We start from the raw sequence: 7,154 nt of genomic DNA, 5'->3' as shown, positions 1-7,154 counted from the left end.
TTCATGCTCTGACTAATCATCACTATAACATAATCATTAACATATCATTTCAGATCCATTTAAGTACGCTCTGCTCCTGCTCCAGAACAATGTCAAATTAGATCATAATTGAAGCATATAAGTTTTTGTAGCTGGTCTCTGATAACAAAAATGAGTAGTATAGCTAATACCAGGGGTCTTCCACAGAGGGCCCGGGACCAATTTTGGCTCTATTCTTGCACCCATTTGACAGACACCTTTGGTGTGAAATGTAGGTAAATGTAAAGAATTGAGAAGTTACAGTACACAGCAGTAGGGTAGTTTGCAAGGGGGCAGGTACAGTATAGTGAAGTCTGCCATTCTGGCATGGAACGGAAAAACATGTACAAGTCTTTAATAAAATAATCAATCTATAATAAAACAATCACAGCAGTAAAAGTATACAGCATGAGCTAAACAATGCAACAATTAAGACCAAAGAGATAGCTGCGGGGGGGGGGGGGGGGGGGGGGGGGCACGGTGGCACAGTCGAGTGCTGTCGCCTCACAGCTATAGGTCTTGGGTTTGATTCCCGCTGGGGACGCCGTGGGCGCTGCATGGCGGCGTGCTCCCTCCTCCATCAGCACCCATACCTGAGGCGGGGTTGTTGAAAGGGCCCCCCTGTGTGGAGTTTGCATGTTCTCCCTGTGTCCCCTAGGGTAGGTACCCGCACAAAAACATGCAGTAATCCTGATCTCTAAAACGACCTCCCCCTCGCCAGCCAGGGCACCTGATGGAGGGGAAAGGAACTGGTTGGAATAACTTGTTCCTTCGACGCGCTACGTCCGGCCGGGGAAACTCTCCCCTGTCAGGTGAAAAGAAGCAACTTGGACTCCTCATGCATAGAAGGAAGCATGAGGTCAGTCTGCTGCCCCCCCAGTTTGGCAGAGGAAGCGCAGCGCCCAGGATTACATTAGATAATTGACACTGGGTGAAAAAAATAGGTTGCAAAATCGTGGGATAAAAAAAAAAAAAAGAAAAAAGAAAGAGCTAGCTGGGGAGGAACTGATTTGGCTTTAGATTTTTGGTATATGTTGTTAGGTATAGATAGGTAGGCCTATAATGTTTGTATGAGATAGGTATATAGATATGGTATAGAAGAGATTGTTCAATGGATGCTGTTACTATTGGGTGTGCTAAATTACAATTACATTACTAAAATGTAGGAAAAAAATACTGTCTGGAAAAGGCATCATTTTCAAGATGGCGAAAGACAAATCTTGGGGAGTTCATCCCCGGCTCTGTCCATCCAGTTCTACACTTGTGCACAGTGGGCTTTGTCAGACAGAGTTGGCACATCTTACCGAGATGTGCATGAGCCATCAGGGATTCATTGTGTGATCAATATGCATGCACGTATCTCCTAATCCAGTCAGAATGAATGCGTCATTCAGTGTGAGTGTGTGTGTGTGTGTGTGTGTGTGTGTGTGTGTGTGTGTGTGTGTGTGTGTGTGTGTGTGTGTGTGTGTGTGTGTGTGTGTGTGTGTGTGTGTGTGTGTGTTTGTGCGTGCGTGCGTGCGTGCGTGCGTGCGTGCGTGCGTGCGTGCGTGCGTGCGTGCGTGCGTGCGTGTGTGCGTGCGTGCGTGAGAGTGAGAGAGAGAGAGAGAGAGAGAGAGAATATGAATATGAATGTAAATGTATGACTGATATGAATGTTACATCATTTTGCATCTGAGAGGTCATGTTCTATTGCAGTTCTGGGGTATAAATGATGTAGCCTATGTGAATGACATGATTGAGTTTGTGTGAGCACAGCTGTGCATGGACAGTGATGGAAGTAATCAAATATTTTTATATTAAGTAAAAGTATCAATGCCACAAATAATGTAGAAATTTTATTTTAGGGGCGACTCACACGGTCGCAACAGATTAATGTATGCTTGTTGTATGAGATGTATAGCTGATGCAAGCTCGCAATGCATTTCCAATGGGAGTCACATGGTTTGACACAACATTTGTGTTGTATGAGGGGGAGGGGGGCAGTCGAAACACAGCCGAAAGCCATACAACAGCTTGTATTCCAAAATGTTGTATCAAACCATGTGACTTCCATTGGAAATGCATTGGGGCGGCCATGACACTTACATCTTGCTTACATCTAGCATGCATCAATGTTGTATGCTAGATTGAAAGGTGTGAGTGAGGCCTTAGGCTGAGCTCACACCTTTCATGCAATTCTGTGCTCGTTGGATGCTCGTTGGATGCATGTTGTGTTGTGTCATGGCCGCCCAATGCATTGCCAATGGAGGTCACATGGTTTGACCCAACATTGTGTTGTGTGAGGGGGAGGGGCGGACGACTGCGCCCCTCCCCCTCACACAACACAATGTTGGGTCAAACCATGTGACCTCCATTGGAAATGCATTGGGCCGCTGGGCGGCCATGACACAACACCCAACGAGCACAGAGAATTGCATGAACCGTGTGAGTGCACCCTTACATCTAGCATACAACATTGATGCATGCTTGTTGTATGAGATGTATAGCTGATGCAAGCTCGCAATGCATTTCCAATGGGAGTCACATGGTTTGACACAACATTTGTGTTGTACGGCTTTCGGCTGTGTTTCGACTGCCCCCCTCCCCCTCATATAACACAAATGTTGAATGATGTTCCATTGGAAATGCATTGTGAGCTTGCATCAGTCAATAAGTCTCATGCATCTAGCATGCATCAATCTGTTGCGAAGGTGTGAGTCAGGCCTTAATATACACATTTTGGCTCTGAGGTGTAGTGGAGTAGAAGTGAAAGTACTGGAAATTGGAAATACTCAAGTAAAGTACAAATACCTCAAACTATTTTCTGCTGACCTATACAGACAGTATAGCCTACATCACAATTTACAGTTCATGGTTTTCTGTAACAAAAGTAACTAAAGATGTATAATTGTAGTGAAGCAAAAGGTACAGCATTTTCCTCTGAGATGTAGTGGAGTAGAAAAGTAGCCAAGTATAGGCCTACTGATAAATGGAAATAGTAAAAAAAAAAAATACCTAAAAAGTACAATATTAGATCATAGATGTATGTGCATTGAGGTGAAGCTTGTTTAGACGTGTTGAATTGAATATTATTTCACTAATTAAGTGCATTGTGGTTTATCTACGCTACAACATATAACCGTCATAGTCCCACACACGTCTTGATAGCTTGATATCATCCTATACATTGTTTTGAAGGCCAACAGGGACATCTAGTGGTCAGGTGTAAAACGGCACGGTTCAGAGTCTTTATTGTTTCATCTTGTATGCATGGTGGTAAACGGTGTATTTATATAGCGCCTTTATCCAAGGCGCTTTACATAGATTGTGCATTAGGCCTACATTCACCGATGACAGAGCGGTTTTGAAGGAGTCAAGGGATTTGCAGTCATTAAGACATGCAAATCCCTTGACTCCTTCAAAACCGCTCTCAAAGGGCACCTACGGATGGCTGCAATTCGAAACTGGCCCCCGTAAAATCTGAAATCCCCCCCCCACCGCCCCCCCCCTTTTCCCCCTCACTGTATATGTTTCTTTTCCCTTTTTACCTCCATTATGATGAATTCCTGTTCTGTTCTTTGTCTATATAGAAGTGTCTATTTGTACGTCTCTAAATGTTTTGATGAATTGAACATGGTGGACCCTGTTGTAAACAAGTGTAATGCTTAATTGGGTCGTCCACTCACAGTTAACAGCCTTTGTATTGAGTTTGTGCTTGAAATGTACTGTAATTCTGCAAACTGTTAATACAATTTTCAATCAATCAATCAATCAAACCAATGCATGCAAGGCACCAGCAACCAACAGTGGTGGAAAAAGTACTCAATTGTTTTACCTAAGTAAAAGTACCAATACTGCAATTACTACTTCGTTACAAGTAAAAGTACGGAATTGAAAATGTACTTGAGTAAAAGTACAAAAGTATCGGCATCAAAATGTACTAAAAGTAAAAGTACTCATTGTGCAGAATGTGCCATTTCACAAGTTCAAAATGTGTACAAAGTCTATTGAAAATAGAAGATCTGCAAGCTCACAATGCGTCGCATTGTGAGCTTGTAGATCGGCTATTTTCAAATGGCCGAAATGTGGTTGAAGTGGTTAATGTAAGTTTTCTAATCAAAATTAAAATCTCCAAAGTAACTAGTAGGCCTAACTAAAGTTTTATAATAATTGTATAGTGGAGTAAAAGTACAAATCTTGGCTCTGAGATGTAGTGGAGTAGAAGTAAAAGTACTGGAAATTGGAAATACTCAAGTAAAGACCTCAAAATACCTCAATATTGTACTTAAGTACAGTATACTTAACTAAAAGTACTTAGTTACTTTTCACCACTGATTTGATCACTTTGGAAATGGACTATAACATCTATGAGTTTGACATACTACACTGATGAAGACAGCATGTTAGCATAACGATGAAGACATTGATGAAGAGTTTTCGCCATGGCGACTTGGTAAACTGGCGAGTTCTCCGGTATCCATTCAGATGATGGAAAATGAATGAGTGTAACATGTTTTTGAAATGGTACAAACACTTCACAATGTTACATGTCCACTTGTTGAGGCAGTTGATTTGTTTAAATAAGTCTAAACGCAGACAGGTCACATACAAGTCACATGGAATCTGATTTAGATCAGGTTGTTGCATTCAGACTGAGACAGATCTCCTCAAATCAGATTTAAATCAGATTTGAAACCACCTCTGAATCTGGCTCAAGTCACATTGGAATAAATCTGATTCCATGTGACTTGTATGTGACCTGTCTGCATTTAGACATATTTAAACAAATCAGATTTCAATGTGGATGTGGCACAGATATGATTCAGGCTGGATTCAGGCTAGATTTGGTTGCCAGTGTGAATGGAGCCTAACTCTGGGGCAGCCCGGGATCGAACTGGGAACCCCACTGACACTTTCAAGATTTCCAAGTGGGCCCTTATCCAGAAAAGTTGGAATGCTGCATTCTATGAACCATTAGCCACCATCCTCTCATCCTATCCCTGCTTCTTTACCCATATGCCTCCTCATTTTACACATCTGATTTAGTGATTTTTCTGATACTTCAATCGTTCATCACTTCATCGTATGACATGTAAAATACTGTAGGTACGCATCGAGATACCGTCATGCAATGGGGTATACATTAAAGGTATGTAAGTACCTATAGGTAAGTAATAGGTAAGTGATTTTCTTTGGTTAAAATAAGTGATAAAAAGCTCTATATTGTGATATTCATAGAGTGTTTGTTCACTCTAAACAGTGTAAATGTGACAGATTGTTCAGTATCTCCATGTTGCTCCAGCTTTTTATTATACAGGAAATGCATTTTCAGGTCGGGATACCAATCTTATCCAATCGGGATAGAGAAAGCAGTCAGGATACAGATTACACAAGTGCGGAATTGTAAGTGATGACACAAAGAAATGAGCAGACAAAATTGGAACTGGAAACTATACAAATTAAGCTGATAATGCCTACTCTCTCTGTCTCTCCTGAATGGCTAAAACTTTGTCACCTACCTGAAAATATATTTTCTGTTTATTAAAGAGCCGGAGAGATTACTATCACAATATAGTGATTTAACCAAGAAATATCACTTACCTTTAAGCATTACGGAGGCCTATATTTCCCAGACTGAAGTCAGAATTGCAAGGGGGAAAAAAACCTCACAATTCAGGCCTTCCTTTAAAGCCCCTGCCCGCAGCAGTGTGTGGCAGGCAGGGTAATATAATTGGGTCCTGTCTGTTTGATGGTTTGTGTGTGAGTGATTGTTTGTTTGTTCACCAGATAATTTGTGAACAGATAAGAACTATTAGGCTAGCTGCCCAAAGGGATGATTCACGTTTGAATTTAAAAGGTCAAAGGTTCCAGGTCAAAATCAAGGTCATGGTAAAAATGCAGTAAGGGTGGGCGGATTTTCTTTCCAGTTTTTGGTTGAAGATACCGAAAAATTAACGTTGGTGCAGTTTTGCACCCCCCAGATGCATTACTTTAACCACTTTCATCCTTATGTTCTTATATGTTGGGTGTGCTATTATATAAGCAAAACAACTTAAAAAATGTTCCTTCTTTCTCCATTATTATTTTTCCCCCTCATAAACATGCATTCTTCGCCCACCCTTACCCATTTTCTAATAATAATAATAATAATAAAAATATAATAAATATAGCTGCAAGCAGCGATAAGGCGGGACCAAGAAAGAAGACAATACGCAATAAGAACAATATGCACAAATAAGAATCACAGGCTGAGTTGTTGTTACCCAGATTTGAACACACAACCTTGTGGTCTGAAGGAGAGAGCTCAACCGACTGAGCTATCTGGACAGTCAGTTGTTTCATTGTAAACTGTAACATCATTCAGTGTTTTGGTAACGTAAAGTGTGTGTCCTCATTTTGGGCATGTCATTATCCATTACTACAGTGTGTTTTGCTGCAATTCTTTTCACGTACAAACTTCTCTTCAACTGGTATTTCAGATAATGGTCCATACATTGTGTGTAGAACGTTTCACGCAAATTGCTCAAAAAAACAGGCAGGAAATCAGGTATAAGCATTTTTCAAACTGCTCAAAATGGCGGAAAATCTGAGGGTGGAGACAGATGTGTTCCCCATGAGTCAAGGAACATGTGGAAACAAGTGCCATGAATTTTGACCAAACAAAGCATGATTTATGACTGTTCAAAGGTTTCATTTAAAATGTTTTGCTATAGCGCCCCCATTTGGCCAATTGGAGTAAGACTGCTTTCAGTGCTATTTGGCATGACCCTCTACTATACTGTAAAGTGACATAAGCATATGATGCTGCATGTATGAATTAGAGTCAGAAGAAGAATCTTCACATACCAGCAATTTTCATTGGCTCATAAAAACTTCATTTTTCACTTAAATAAAATAATAAAGAAGAAGGAGAAGAAAAAAACACACAAAAACAATAAGTGACCAAAGTCACTTTGTGACTTCTTGGTCCCTTAATAATAGTAATAATAATAATAATAATAATAATAATACAATGAATGAATGTATGAATGAATGAATGAATGAATGAATGAATGAATGAATGTCTACAGGGAGAGCTTTGGATGGAATTGCAGGAGGTAGGAAGGATGTAATGCTTCTAAAATGAAACGCTTTTGTGTGATACATGTTGTTCCAAA

Source organism: Electrona antarctica, assembly GCF_951216825.1.
Source record: "Electrona antarctica genome assembly, chromosome: 9".
NCBI lineage: Eukaryota > Metazoa > Chordata > Actinopteri > Myctophiformes > Myctophidae > Electrona > Electrona antarctica.
Note: the sequence above shows the minus strand (reverse complement) of the source record.